Raw genomic sequence first — 14110 nt, forward strand, 5'->3', positions numbered from 1 at the left:
GGGTTTCCCCAGCCACTCTCAAGGCTATGTTCTCCACAGGGTAATCAATAGAAGGTCTGTGGATCCGGATCTGTCCCACAAAGGCCTTTTCCCCATCCAACCCACATGCCATGTGGCATAGAGCAGAGGTGAGAGGAAAGCTTTATGGCTCAGAGGCACAGATGGGTTAAGCAACAGCCGCACACTTTATCATTGTATAGCTGCCTAGTTTCTCCATACATTCACATATCCCTCTCATTCTTCCATCCTGACAAGCAGGAGATACAGGAGAGTCTCACAGCAGGAAGGATGCATGATACAAGTGGGATGTTTAACCTGAGGAATATTTATGGGTTTTTGTTTTTGCTGTTTACTTATATTTGATTCCACGTCCATTTTAATACGATTATATTAAGATTGTGAAAGGTTTGGCTGAGCCTATGGGAAATGAGCAAGGCTATCAAAGTAAAATAATAAGAAAGTATAATCTGGGTAATGGTTTGCATTGCCCATTGCAAGTTCTTTCTTCAGCTGCCTGCTGTTTTGTATTTTGCTATGCAGAGTAATTCCCCCCCTCCCTTCATAAGTATGAAGATGCTACACTGCTGAGACTATTGCTGGTTTAAATAGCTCTCGGCCGTCAAGCTTGTCCAAGATTCCACAGGGGCCAATTGCTGTCATGTTTAGAGTGCATTAAAAAGCTTGATTCATTTTGCTTTCTCTGTGTATGTGAATCCTTCCTCTCTGTCGGATGGGGCCTGTCCTTTCAGTTCCAGGCCAGTAGATCCCCTCCACACACAGAGGAGGAGGAGGAGGAGGAGGAGGAGGAGGAGGAGGAGGAGGAGGAGGAGGAGAAGGAGAAGGAGAAGGAGGAGGAGGAGAAGAAGAAGAAGAAGAAGAAGAAGAAGAAGAAGAAGAAGAAGAAGAAGAAGAAGAGTAGTTTGGATTTGATATCCTGCTTTATCACTACCCGAAGGAGTCTCAAAGTGGCTAACATTCTCCTTTCCCTTCCTCTCCCACAACAAACACTCTGTGAGGTGAGTGGGGCTGAGAGACTTCAGAGAAGTGTGACTAGCCCAAGGTCACCCAGCAGCTGCATGTGGAGGAGCAGAGATGCGAACCCAGTTCACCAGATTATGAGTCTACCACTCCTAACCACTACACCACACTGGTGCGCATGCACGCATGCACACATACACAAACACACTTCACTCCAATGTTCTTCAGTAGTTCTCAGAGTAGTAGAAATTCATCTTTTCAACTTGGGTTTTCTATCATTCCTTCCACTCAAGGGTACCATCTTGACCCATGTTTCAGGAGGGGTTTAGTCAAGATACATACAGATCCCGTGGCAAAGGTGGGGAACCTGTTCACCTCTAGTTGTTGCGGCTCTCCCAACTCCCATCACCCTCAGGTCAAGGCCGATGGGGTTTGTAGTTCAGCAGCAGTTGAAAGTCCAAAGGTCAACCGCTATTGGTTGGAAGGCTGTGTTTAGGGGTGGCACATCCAGATTCACTACTTGTGGCGAAACAGGAGGTGCCACTCTGCCACTGATATTGCCTGTACTGCCCATGATGCTGCCACCAGCAGAGGTAGAGGACCAGGCAGGGCACCTGCAGGGGCACCACCTAATGGCTGCACCAGCCCTGCTTGTATTGACTATAAAAACAAATGGAAAGGAACACTGCTATCCTATGCATGTCTGGTGTTTTGGACAGCCAGAGTGACCAATGGTCAGGGATGATGGAGGTCATAATCTAGCAATTTCTGGAAGCCTACAAATTCCCCATCCCTGGTATAAATGGTATACCAGGGATTATTTTACAGATACAGATGGATAGCTTAAAAGGGAAAACTGGTCTAAAATGAATGTGGTATATGTATTATTGTTGTTGTTGTTGTTGGACCTATGCAGAAGTGATGCTTTTCTTGTCCACTTGGTCCTCTCCTCCAGTGAGGATAAAGGCATTGACATTTATTTATTTTAACATACAAGCACTCTGAATTTGTACTGCAAATCACAGCTTATCAACAGCTCAAGCTTCCTGGAGGTGGAAATGAAGGGAGCTTGCCATATGAAACCTCTGAATGCAATTTTACCAGGGAAAAGAATTGTGTCATCCTGACTTTCTAGGCAGAGGCAAATCATTAAAAATAGTAATAATAATTTGTCTTCCCAGAACAAATTATTTCTAATTTATAAGATGATGGATTGCTTAGAAATCTCGATTGTTTAAATAATTTGGCCAACATTCCAAATAATATCAGTAACAATGCATTGCAGCCCATTGGTTAAACAGCTGAAACACCCACAAAGGGGTGCCACATCCTATCTTCCCTTCTCCCAAAGCAGCCAAAATTCGAACATTTTAGGGTGACTCTTGTTATCGTAACTCACCAGCCTTATCTCAAGGACTTGTCATCAACCCTGCAGTTATTTCTTGTTCTGGAAAAGGGAGGGGGGAGAACAGAAAAAGAAGAGATGAGAAATCCTGGTTTAAAGAATATATAAAACAGGTGAGAGCTCTGTTTAAAAAGAAAGTGTGCCTTGCTTCATAAATGTCATTATTGAAACAAAAATAGCTGAGGTCTTTGAAAGTAGTGCAAAGGAGGCAGATGGTGCCATTGTGATAGCTGAATCTGATTATTCACCCCCCCCCCCTCAGTCTTCATCAGTCTAATGAGCAGAGTGATAGAGTAATGATCTGTGACTGCTAACATGTTCTGGCAATGCAGCCACCGGTCAAGGATATTCTCAGACTTAATAGTGTTGGTACAAAATTGGCAATGTTTGGATGCCCAGCATACACTGCTGCTGGATTTGGTACAGGGCTGGGGAGGGTACATTATATAAAATTAGTGTGGACTAATGGGCAGAATGTTGAATCTCTGAATCTCTGCCAGAAGAAGTCAGAATGGGGACACGAGGGAGAAGCATGCCTACATAATGTGGTTCTACCAAATGCCTGGGTTTTCAGATCCACTGGGGCAACCCACCCACCTTTCCCAGGCCAGTAGTGTGGGGTTAGTCAGTCACATTTCTGGATGTGATTCCTTCAGTTGGTACGGTGGCCCTCCTGATGTTGCTGGACTCCAACTCCCATCAGCCCCAGTCAGCTTAGCCTATACTCAGGGATATTATAACTTGTAGTTCAATCAGCTGAGGGGTACAGATTCCCCACCACAGGTCTACTCCATACTGTTAGGGAGTGATGTGGCAAGAGTTGACTGATTGGATATTTGAATTGACACTAGTCAATTGAGACTAGTCACAAATAGCAGGGAGTGTGAGCGACGGCAGGAATTATGAACACTTTGAGACACCTGGGTGGTCAATTTTCTAAGCTACCTTTCAAGACCAGCTAGCTCAAGGGGATGTGGGAGGAATGCTTTCCTTGGGCCCTGGAGGCTTTAACCCATCAAATGCTTCCCAGGTAGTGCAGACAGGATTCCCCTGGCTCTCCTGTTAATGTGAGCAGGTGAAAGCTGTAGATCCAGAATAGTGTCATCCATATTGTGAGACAGTCCCTGTTTTTTCCAGTTATATCCTTAAGATATAGGATGCTCGCATGGATATGAAGAATGTTAGATAATACAGTGATAGTTGCAGATCCGTGGCAGATCCTTATTAGTTATGACTCTTCCACCCAGTTATGATCTGCTGTCTTCACTCCAGCCTTGAGAGGAGGCCATGGTAAATGGACCCAGGAATCATAGAATCGTAGAATTGTAGAGTTGGAAGGTACCATGAGGATCATCTAGTGCAACCCCCTGCAGTGCCCATGTGGGGCTCTAACCCACAACCCTGAGGTTAAGAGTCTCATGCTCTACTGATTGAGTTGTCCACTTCAAGACGGGACTCAAATGTCCACTTAAATCACAGGATCTGGACTCTTGAATGCTTAGAACATCAGCACCTTGGACTTGTGCTCACTGAGATATTTGTGTATGCTGTTAACCAGTTTCATTTCCTTGGAGTGGAGTGTGGCGCTCAGTTGAGCCCTGCACATCCATCCCGGGAAATCTTATCCAATTATCACTGTGGCTTTTGAGATTCTACTAGGCCCACAAACCTTCAAGGATAGCCTTGTAAGTACCCATAAGGGGGGGGGGGGATACATACTGGATATAGTTATGAGATTCAGTTGTTCCTCCAGATGCAATTTCAGTGATATGGAGGGTGTGTGCCCTGCTTTGCACACACACCCCACTGCATTCCCCATGGCTCATCCCTGCAGCTGTCTGTGCATTTGAGCTGAAGTTCTTCTCTTGTCAACTCCCTGTGCAGAGTAGAATCTTGCATAAATAGGATCCTGTAATGTAAGTGGAGCTGGCTTTTCTAGATCAAAAGACCTTCCACTTGAACACATGGATAGGCTATTGGGAATGCAGTGAAAGGAGCGGGGCCAAGTGTGCGCACTGGCTTGCCCTCCTTAAATGGAGTCACATGAGAATGACCTGAATTCTGCATCTAGTCATTCATTATGTGGTTTGTAGGTAATCAGGGACAACACCCGCAAAATCCAATTCCTTCAAAAAAATCTCAGTAGTTTTAGCTTCCATAGTGTGAGTCCTGGTGTTTTCAAACTGTGGGGCAGGCCCTCTTTATGGGCATGTGCAGAATATTTGAAAGTGCTTCAAGTTCCAGGAAGGGACAGGATCCTGAGACAAGTTGAGCCTTCCTCCCTTCATCCGTGAAGTCATGAACATACTCTCCAACATGTCACACTTTTTAAACCTCTATCTTCATCCCTGAAAGCATATCCTGAACCCCCCTGCTAAGAACACACTGTTGAGGGCTCTATCTGTGTCATGCTGTATTTGTTAAGTCTGCTGCAGCCTGTTTTCCATTGATATAAAGTCACAATTACATTTGCACTTTGGGGCAGACACTATTTGTCTGGCATATGCTACTGTGGTTCAGTACAGTGGTACCTCGGGTTACAGACGCTTCACGTTACAGACTCTGCTAACCCAGAAATAGTACCTCGGGTTAAGAACTTTGCTTCAGGATGAGAACAGAAATCCAGCAGTGGTGGTGTGGCGGCAGCGGGAGGCTCCATTAGCTAAAGTGGTACAACAGTTACAGGTTAAGAATGGACCTCCGGAACGAATTAAGTTCTTAATCCGAGGTACCACTGTATAGGCCTCAGCATCCAGCGTGTATAATGGCAAACTGGATGATAGATACATGGTGCCTTTCTGTTAATTTGCATGCATTTACATGCCTGTGCATTCAAATAAGATGTGTATGCCTGTGTGTATGACCCCTAGCAATTCAAAATAACAACATGTGAACAAGGCACCCCAAATGACAAAAACAGTGTCTGTCTCTGGTATATCAGCAGAGTTGAAATATATGCATATGTAGGTTAATTTAGCCATGATAAATAAATGAGGATTCAATGACAGGGGGCAGATTTGTGGAAATTAGGTCTGCCAATGGATGTTAGTCATGCTGGCTATACGGGAGCAGTCTCTGGTCTAAATGCTGCATAATTTTAGTTGCTGAAGAGTTATCGTCTTCCCGTGCTGCTTGTGTGCTTCCAAGAGACATCTACTTGGCCTTGCTGGGCAGCAGGATAGTAGACTAGATTAACACCTGGGCTGCTCTTTGGGGTTTGCAGCCCCCATTGGCCCAACATAATTTGGGAAGAGCTCCTGATGTGTTCTAATGGTGTCCCCGTGTGCATGGTTTTAGGAGAGGTGTCTTCTTCCATTCCGTTTTCCAATACTAGCACTGAATTTGGACTCTGCTCCTTTACACATTAGTTGCAGTTTGTATGCATGCGACTTCATGCACACTGCTGTGGAACGGATGCTGCACTGTTGGGGAGGCAGAATATGCAATAAGGTTAGGAAAGGTGGAGGGGGGCAAACTCCAAAAGATTGAGAAACACTTTCCAACACTGAGTGATGACATATAAATACATCTCAAAAGGAAAATTGTTTTAAAATAAATAAATAAATAAGGCAATGCCTCGGCATCTATATAAAGGCAAAGGTGACATCCCTTTAGAGTGTGCTCGGACAATAGAAGGAAATTCTTGGGTCTCTTTGCTGAGCTCACAGGCTGAGGATTTGCGACAGACAGAGTCCTGTAAGATTCCCCCGCCCCACTCGTAATTTTCTATCTCTGTAGCAATGATGCCACTGCTGAACACAGGCCAAGCTGCCATTGGAAGAGCTTGTGGTCTGCAGCAAAGGTGAGTGTACAGTTTCATCCCCATGGATGAATCGCCCTGAGACCTCTTGGATATGGGGCAGAATAGTTAATAAATAAATAAATAAATAAATAAATAAGTGATGTCAGACGAGTTGCCTGTGTTGGCATTTGTCCAGAGAGGATATCTGCTTTGATTCCCTATCTCAGAACACACACAACAGACGGCAGGACAATGTGGAGGGGAGGGAGCAGAAACTACAAGAAACTGTATAAACCAGACTTATACAGATGGGTACTTCACTTTTGACTCGAGTGGGCAGAGCTAAATTCTCAAGCAGAACATTCTCTGGACCTCTCCAAAACGAGACTTAGAGGCACAGAGGCTGCTGGAAACTATCTACTTCACTTGATGTGCTTCCCGCCAGAGTGGTACCTATTTATCTACTTGCACTTTGACATGCTTTCAAACTGCTAGGTGGGCAGGAGCAGGGACCAAACAACAGGAGCTCACCCTGCCGCGGGGATTCGAACCACCAACCTTCTGATCGGCAAGCCCTAGGTTCTGTGGTTTAGACCACAGCACCACCTGGTCCCTACAAAATGCATTAGTCTAGAGACAATTACTTTGCAAAAATATGCTTGGTAGGCAAAATTCCGTACAAACCATGTGCATAATAGGAGATTCTTGAACTAAAATGCTGGTGTATTTTCATGAGGACATTAGCAACAATGCAAACTGATGTGGGAATGAGGAGAAGTGAACTTAAAGAGTGGAAAAAAATGAGAAACTGAGAGAAACCCAAACTGACTTATTTGCTCGTCCCCACTAATGAGTTAAAAAAGGACTTTTAAACATGAAGAGAATATTGAAGACAGAGATGAGTCAAAGAACCCACATTCTGTACACTGGGAGAAAGTAATCCCTTTATATAAAAATAACTACTTATTTGGTTTTTTATTTATTTGTGTGTGGTTTTTTTTAAAAAAAAATGCTTGCTATTGTTTTCTTTCCTTCCAGGCAGCCTGTGGTCTGACTGTGGCAGTGAAATCATTGTCTTTTTGTGGGCTGAACTCTGTCATCCTGTCAACTGGGGAGTGTGACCGTCAGAAGGGCAAGGGTAGGTCATTGCACCTGGGACAGATTTGTATAAACAGGCTTTTCCTGCTGTCTGTCTACCTCCCTTCATATCCTTGATCCCACCCACAGACTGTTTGAAATTGCAGGCAGGAGTCCTGCAAGGAGGGGAGGGGAAAAACCTGGGTGAAGTGAAGATAGTGGCCTGATTGTGTCTTTATATGCATGCTGCTATTTATTCATCAGAGTTTAAGCAGTGATTAAATTTCCCCCTCTTTCTTCCTCCTCCTGCAGTCATCATGTATTGTAACCATGGAAATATTTGTGACTTGTGGCTTTTATCTGTACAGTTTCCTAGCCAAGATGATACATCTATTTTCTGTAAATTTCGAAGTAGCTTCCATCTTGGTCCCAAATAAATAAAATTTGGGTTCTTTGTACCTTTATTCTCAAAATCAAATATATCCCGGCAGGATCATGAAATCATTCTTTCTCCCAGTTTGCAGTGCAGTCCTAACTGTGTCTACTCAGAACTCTAAATACACTTCTGCCATTAAATATATGGCAGCAGAACACCCCTGGTTACAACATTGTGTCCAGGCTTCTAAACCTACTGTTTTCCTAAATACTGTTTTCCTAAATGTTAGTCTGACCTTAGCAAAATTTCCTCTCACCCCCCTATAGAATCATGGGTTTATGAATGGATGCTTTTAAAGAATGGGGATCTACTTTAACTTCACTTTTAAGTAATGTGCCAGTTCTATTGTGTGTGTCTCCAAGTAGCCCATGTAGAAATTTATTTTGCATTATATTCAAATCATTTCTTCTAAAGCAACCCTAAATTGCTGTACCATATAACAAGCAAGGTAGAGTTTCAGCTAGGAGGAACTTTTACCGTCAATGACCCTTAGTATAATAAGCTGCCTTTATAGTCCCCCAATGAATATGCAGATGAAATTTTAATTGCCTCACAATGGGTGTGCCATAGAGCACCTTCACAAAAAATGAAACCCTAAGTACTCAAATGAACAAGTCGTTTATGATGCTTATGCCTTTTGGCAAACACCATCACTTTAGTCTTACCGTAATTAGTAGATAAACCTCCCTGCTTCTGATAAGTAATCTCCTGGAGTCTATGACAGGGTGTTGAGGTTAAGGACCTGGGGGAAGCCAAGTGTCTGTAATAAGTACATTTCCCGTCTCCTGTTGTGGCTAAGTGGTTAGGTCTTGAATCCTGGGAGCTTTTGGCCCAGACATAGCTGGTTTTTGCCAGGCATAAACAAGGTAAATGGAGCCATGTTGTCCCTCCTCTGCAAACGGGGCTCAAAATTTATCTCCTAATTCCCAACCCCATTTACTGCAGTGAGCCTGTGGAGATTGCTGCTGTTGTTGTGTGTGCACCCTTCTTGAATTTCCTGGCCCTTCCTCCCCTGGCTGTTTGTAATAAGAATATTTTCTTCCCTGTGTAGCTCTTGAACCCTTGGCCTGGGAGGGGAATGCCTGCTGTCTGCAGGATCCCTACCCAGGAGCTTCATGTGTGATGGACTTTCTTGTGAACAGCACAAGGAGATTCAAATCCCTGTCTGAATTGATACCTAGAAGTAATGGGGCCATTTCTGTTTGTTTTCTTGGAGCTGGAGGAGTTTGGGTAGCACTGTGGCATCTTGTGTGTTTTGATGTAGGGCTGTGTGCTGGAGACAAGTCCATGTCACAGTGAGTTCATTGTAGACAGTGTGAGGAAGTCAGCACTGGTAAAGTCCACTAGTTATAAAACTAGTGAAGCTTAAGCCTAAACGGCCTCAGCCTCGGCCCAGACCTGAAGGAGCGTCTCCATCCCCATCGTTCTGTCTGGACACTGAGGTCCAGTGCCAAGGGTCTTCTGCTAGTTCCCTCACTGTGAGAAGCGAAGCTACAGGGAGGGCCTTCTCAATAGTGGCACCTGCCCTGTGGAATGCCCTCCCATCAGATGTCAAGGAAATAAACAACTATCTGACTTTTAGAAGACATCTGAAGGCAGCCCTGTTTAGGGAAGTTGCTAATGTCATCAAACATTTCGTGCTTTTAATTCTGTTGGAGCTGCCCAGAGTGGCTGGGGAAACCAGCTAGATGGGCAGGGTATAAATAATATATTATTATCATTATTATTATTATTATTATTATTATTATTCCAGAGGGGTCCCAGAAGCAACTTTAGTCCGCATTGCTTAATTATTTTGGGTCTAGTAGACCCAATTTGAGTCACATGACTCAGATGAAAATTAATCAATTTATTTCAACAATACCCGAAACACATAAAATGTGATTTTTTTTTATTTTTACCAAAAAAAGTACACAAAACCTAATTCTATGTTAGATGGGCTTGCTGAAATAATCAATAAAACACATATGGAACAAACTCCAATTCCCATCATCCCTGACCTTTGGTTGCACTGGTGGAACCTGATGGGAGTAGGAGTCCAACAATCTAGAGGGCTGCAGCTTCCTCATCCCTGTTGTAATGTTTGAACCACCCCTATATGAGCATCTCTGGTGACACACCTGCTCTAGCACCATCTAGAGGCACAAGCTGCTGTGGGAATTTGCATCTGCCACTGAATTGCACTGCAGCCTTGGAATTTTCCATGGGGCTTGCCCATTCCAAAATAGCTCAGAACCAATCTGCCAAACACCTGGCCCTGAACATAATCGCAAACCAATGTGGTGTGTCTACAGGTGCTTAGTCTCCCAGAGTTGCCGAACTGGATGCCACAAATCAATGCCTGACAAAGCGGGAGAGGGTGAGCAGTGAACTCGGTATAAGTGCAAAAAGATCTGAAATCAATACTGGAATGATGTTTGCAGGGGGGTGGTGGTAGGGGAGAGACCAGGCATTAAAGTATGCAGTCGCTCTCTTTATTTATGAACCTGCCAGACATGTAAAATCTACACCCTGCAGAGTAACTGTAGGTGCTTAATTGACTGCCTGCAAGCAAAGCATTACAATGCCATTACTCCATCAACTGCAAGGGAAGGCACAGTGGGTAAAACCAACTTGTAAGTAAAGTTTTCACACCCCTGCTCTGCAGCTGACTCCCTCGATACCTTTTGGGCCATCCTCTTCCCTTATCCATTCCACGATCACATCCACAGCACGCCAGGGCCGGACCAACTGAGCCTGATGATTAGAAAGAAGTTCTGCTATGCAGCAAACATCCAGGCTTTCTAGGAGAGACAGCGGTTTCCAGTGGAGATTTTGCTGGAGTAAAGCTTTCCTGGATGGGCTCCATTAACATCCAGTTTTCCTGTTAAAAATCCATTTGGTGCGCAGATGGAAGGGGAGAAACAAAACACAGCTCTTCCTGTTTTTTATTTATTTAAACCGTTTGCCTCGCCACAGAGGTCACCTCTCTGGGACCGATGTCAGTGGTATGCAATGAAAACAATGGAGAACCTCTGGGGCTTTTTTAAACGATGAAGACATATCCTAACTGCAAGGAAAGTTTGGCAGCACAGAAGCTGTGGAATATCTTCCCTTGGAGCTTCCAAGAAAAGTTTGGGCCTGCCATGTGCTGGGAATGATGCTTTAGGGCAGGAGTGGAAAACTTTAGGCTTGGGGGCCAAATAGAACTCTGCAGGCCTCACTGTGTGGTACTTAGGAACCTCACAGGGCCACACAACCTCCATCAGTCAACATTCTCTCTCTCCAGACCAGACCACACACTAGCCTTGCTTCATACCTCTCTTTGCCTAGCTGGAATATGTTATTGAACTTTGATAATGCCTCTGTTTGCCTGCTTACTCTGCCTGGATGAAGGACAGAGTATGTGAGTATATGCAGAAACCAGAGAACTGTGCAGAGGTAACATTTGTTTGCTCTGCCCACCATTGCCTCTGGCTCAACCATCATGGGCAATGTTGCCTAGAAGGGCTAGAAGCCCAAACTTCTGAAATGAACTGGAATACCAGCACAGATGAAAGGGAAAGAAATAGTAGGAAGGGTAGAGTCCTGGTTCATACGTTTTTTGGGGGGTGAACAGTGCTGAAATAGCATAGCCATGGGGTCATGTAAGCGCCTTCCCTCCATCACGCAGACAGCTTTCAGTGTGAAGCATCCTCCATCTGAACATCAGGTTCCACAAATCCCCATTGCTTGTAGACCTTCACACAAGCCCTGTTGCATATCTTCCAAGTGTCCTGGAAAAAAAAGGGACATTCCTTTTTTTATCTTGACAGCCATTATCTCACACGCATTTTGGGGCAAGGCAAGAGATCTCACCCAGAAAAAAGCACGTTTGGGAGGCAAGAATGATGCACGGATCATGTGCCTCTCCTGGGAGCATGCCCAGAAGATGAGCATCCTGGTTTTGAGTCAGAAAAAGTTGGACTGTATGCTATTGGCTGGTTCTGATGAACACATGGTGGAGGAAGGGGGTCATATGTACTGTCACCACTCCCAGTCTCGACATGTTCTGCCACGTCAACTGGCCCATAGTTGCTGAGACAATCTCAGTACTACAGGTCTTCACAGATGTCCAGGACTGTCAAAACCAGATCACGATCTTCTGTAATTAAATTATGCAATTTGCTCCCACAAGAGGCAGTGATGGCCACCAATGTGAATGTCTTTAAAAGAGGATTAGACAAATTCATAAAGGATAAGGCTATCAATGGTTACTAACCCTGACGGCCATGTTCTGCCTCCATGGTCAAAGGCAGTAATACCTCTGAAAATCAGTTGCTGGAAACTAGAGGAGAGGAAAGTGGCTGTTGTTCTCAGGTCCTGTTTGCTGACTTTCCATAGGCATCTGCTTGGCCACTGTGAGAACAGGATGCTGTGCTAGATGGCTCACTGTCCTGATCTAGCAGGCTCTTATGTTCTTATCACACAAATAGAATTATTTAATTTTGGGTTCTTACTACAGTTAAGCATCAGAAAAAGTCGAAGGAAGGAAGCCACCAGACTCCAACAGTTGGAATGTTAGAGACCGAATTTTCTCTCTAAGGAAACAATTACCTCTAAGGAAATTGGGGGGTGAAGAGGAGATCAAGAAGAAACTGGTCATTTCTCTTTTTCTGAGAACAGCTTGCAGGTGTGTGTATATTTTACTACCCGCACATCCATCTTGATAGTGTTGATGGATTTACTTTTTTAAGCTTACATTCCCCGCCAATAAATTCATCATATGGAACATGCTATATCCCAGTAAGGCAGCTGGGGTATGCCTTTATATTATTTTGTATGCTATTCTGCTGCCATTATTTCAACGCTAAATCTCAAGAGAACCCTCAGCATATATATCACCTTTAAAAATTAGTCCCTTTTAATTAAGGAATTGGCAGAGGGCGGGGCGAGAGAGAATGAAATGAAACATATTACGAGAAATGTTGATATGTTGCTACACATGTTAAGAACGTCAGAAGCGCCCTGCTGGGTTAGGTCCTATTGGAAGCTCTATGGGACCTATAGGAAGCCCACAAGCACAGCCTGTGTGCAACAGCAACTGTCCCCTCTTGTAAAGTAAAGGGTAAAGGGGACCCCTGACCATTAGGCCCAGTCGTGGCCGACTCTGGGGTTGCGGCGCTCATCTCGCTTTACTGGCTGAGGGAGCTGGAGTACAGCTTCCGGGTCATGTGGCCAGCATGACTAAGCTGCTTCTGGCGAACCAGAGCAGCGCACGGAAACGCCGTTTACCTTCCTGCCAGAGTGGTACCTATTTGTGATTCGAGGACCCGATCCCCGCTTGGAGAATAAAGACACGTGGACACAGAATGTAAGGTTAATGGGGAAGGTAAAGGCCACAACTTTATTGATTACAGCATGTGAGAAAGTATTGGCTTAGGCACTGACCACGGAACATTAGACTCCACCCACTCGTAGAGGGGTGAGTCTGAGGAGGGGGTTAACCACCAGTAGGGGAAGCCTGTTGATGCTAATCCAACCATAGGCTCTCTTCCTGATGTCACCGAGGGTTGTGCCATGGCCCCCCGCCACACGGACATCGGACAGGATCCACAACCACCAGATTCCTTTAGCGGAATACCCAAAATTGTTGGGGAAGGCGATGGCCACACCTTGCCCCCCGAAACACCAACAACACATTCCAATGCCTAACGGCCAAATACCATGAAAGTTGTGACGGTTGCTACGAGGTAGGCGAAAAAACCAAGAGGCCGGGCCAATTTGGCCAATTGGAAAAAACTCCTACCAGGCCCCCTGGTTAAACAGGGCGACCAACCAGAGGTCCATAGCAAAGTCTCAGGAACAGCTAATCTAAAGGGAGTGGAGGGTCGGTGAATCGAAGAAAATGTGTGTGCAATGGTGGGGATGGGTTGGCGCGGCTGCGTTTGAGCAGCAAGCCACGCCCCCGCCAAGCTTCCCTATTGGGTGCCCAACCGGGGAAGGGCGTGGCACCAGCCCTGGAGTTGAAGCAGGGGGCGGAGCGCCCCCTGCATGACGCAGGAATCATCTCCCGCTCACAATCCCTTCCCTCCTGGGAGTAGGAAAGGCTTTATCTACTTGTACTTTGGTGTGCTTTCGAACTGCTAGGTTGGCAGGAGCAGGGACAGAGCAACGGAAGCTCACCCCGTCACAGGGATTTAAACCGCCGACCTTCTGATCGGTAAGTCCTAGGCTCTGTGGTTTAACCCACAGCACCACCCATGTCCCATCCCTTCTTGTAGTTCCCTGCAATTGGTATTCAGAGACATGCTGCTTCCAACAGTGGAGGGAACACATAGCCATAATATTAAATCAGGATCAGAGAGAAACCATTGTTTCAAGGCCTTTTCTGATGACACATCCATGTTCAGGGCTTGTGCAAAGCATGACCCCACTTGAGGCCTGCAGCTCTTCCACTCACCTCATCTCTCTCTATTCAATAAAGCACAACTACAACCCACAAAACTGTGTT

This window comes from Podarcis pityusensis (genome assembly GCF_964106645.2).
Source record: "Podarcis pityusensis genome assembly, chromosome: 1".
Classification (NCBI taxonomy): domain Eukaryota; kingdom Metazoa; phylum Chordata; class Lepidosauria; order Squamata; family Lacertidae; genus Podarcis; species Podarcis pityusensis.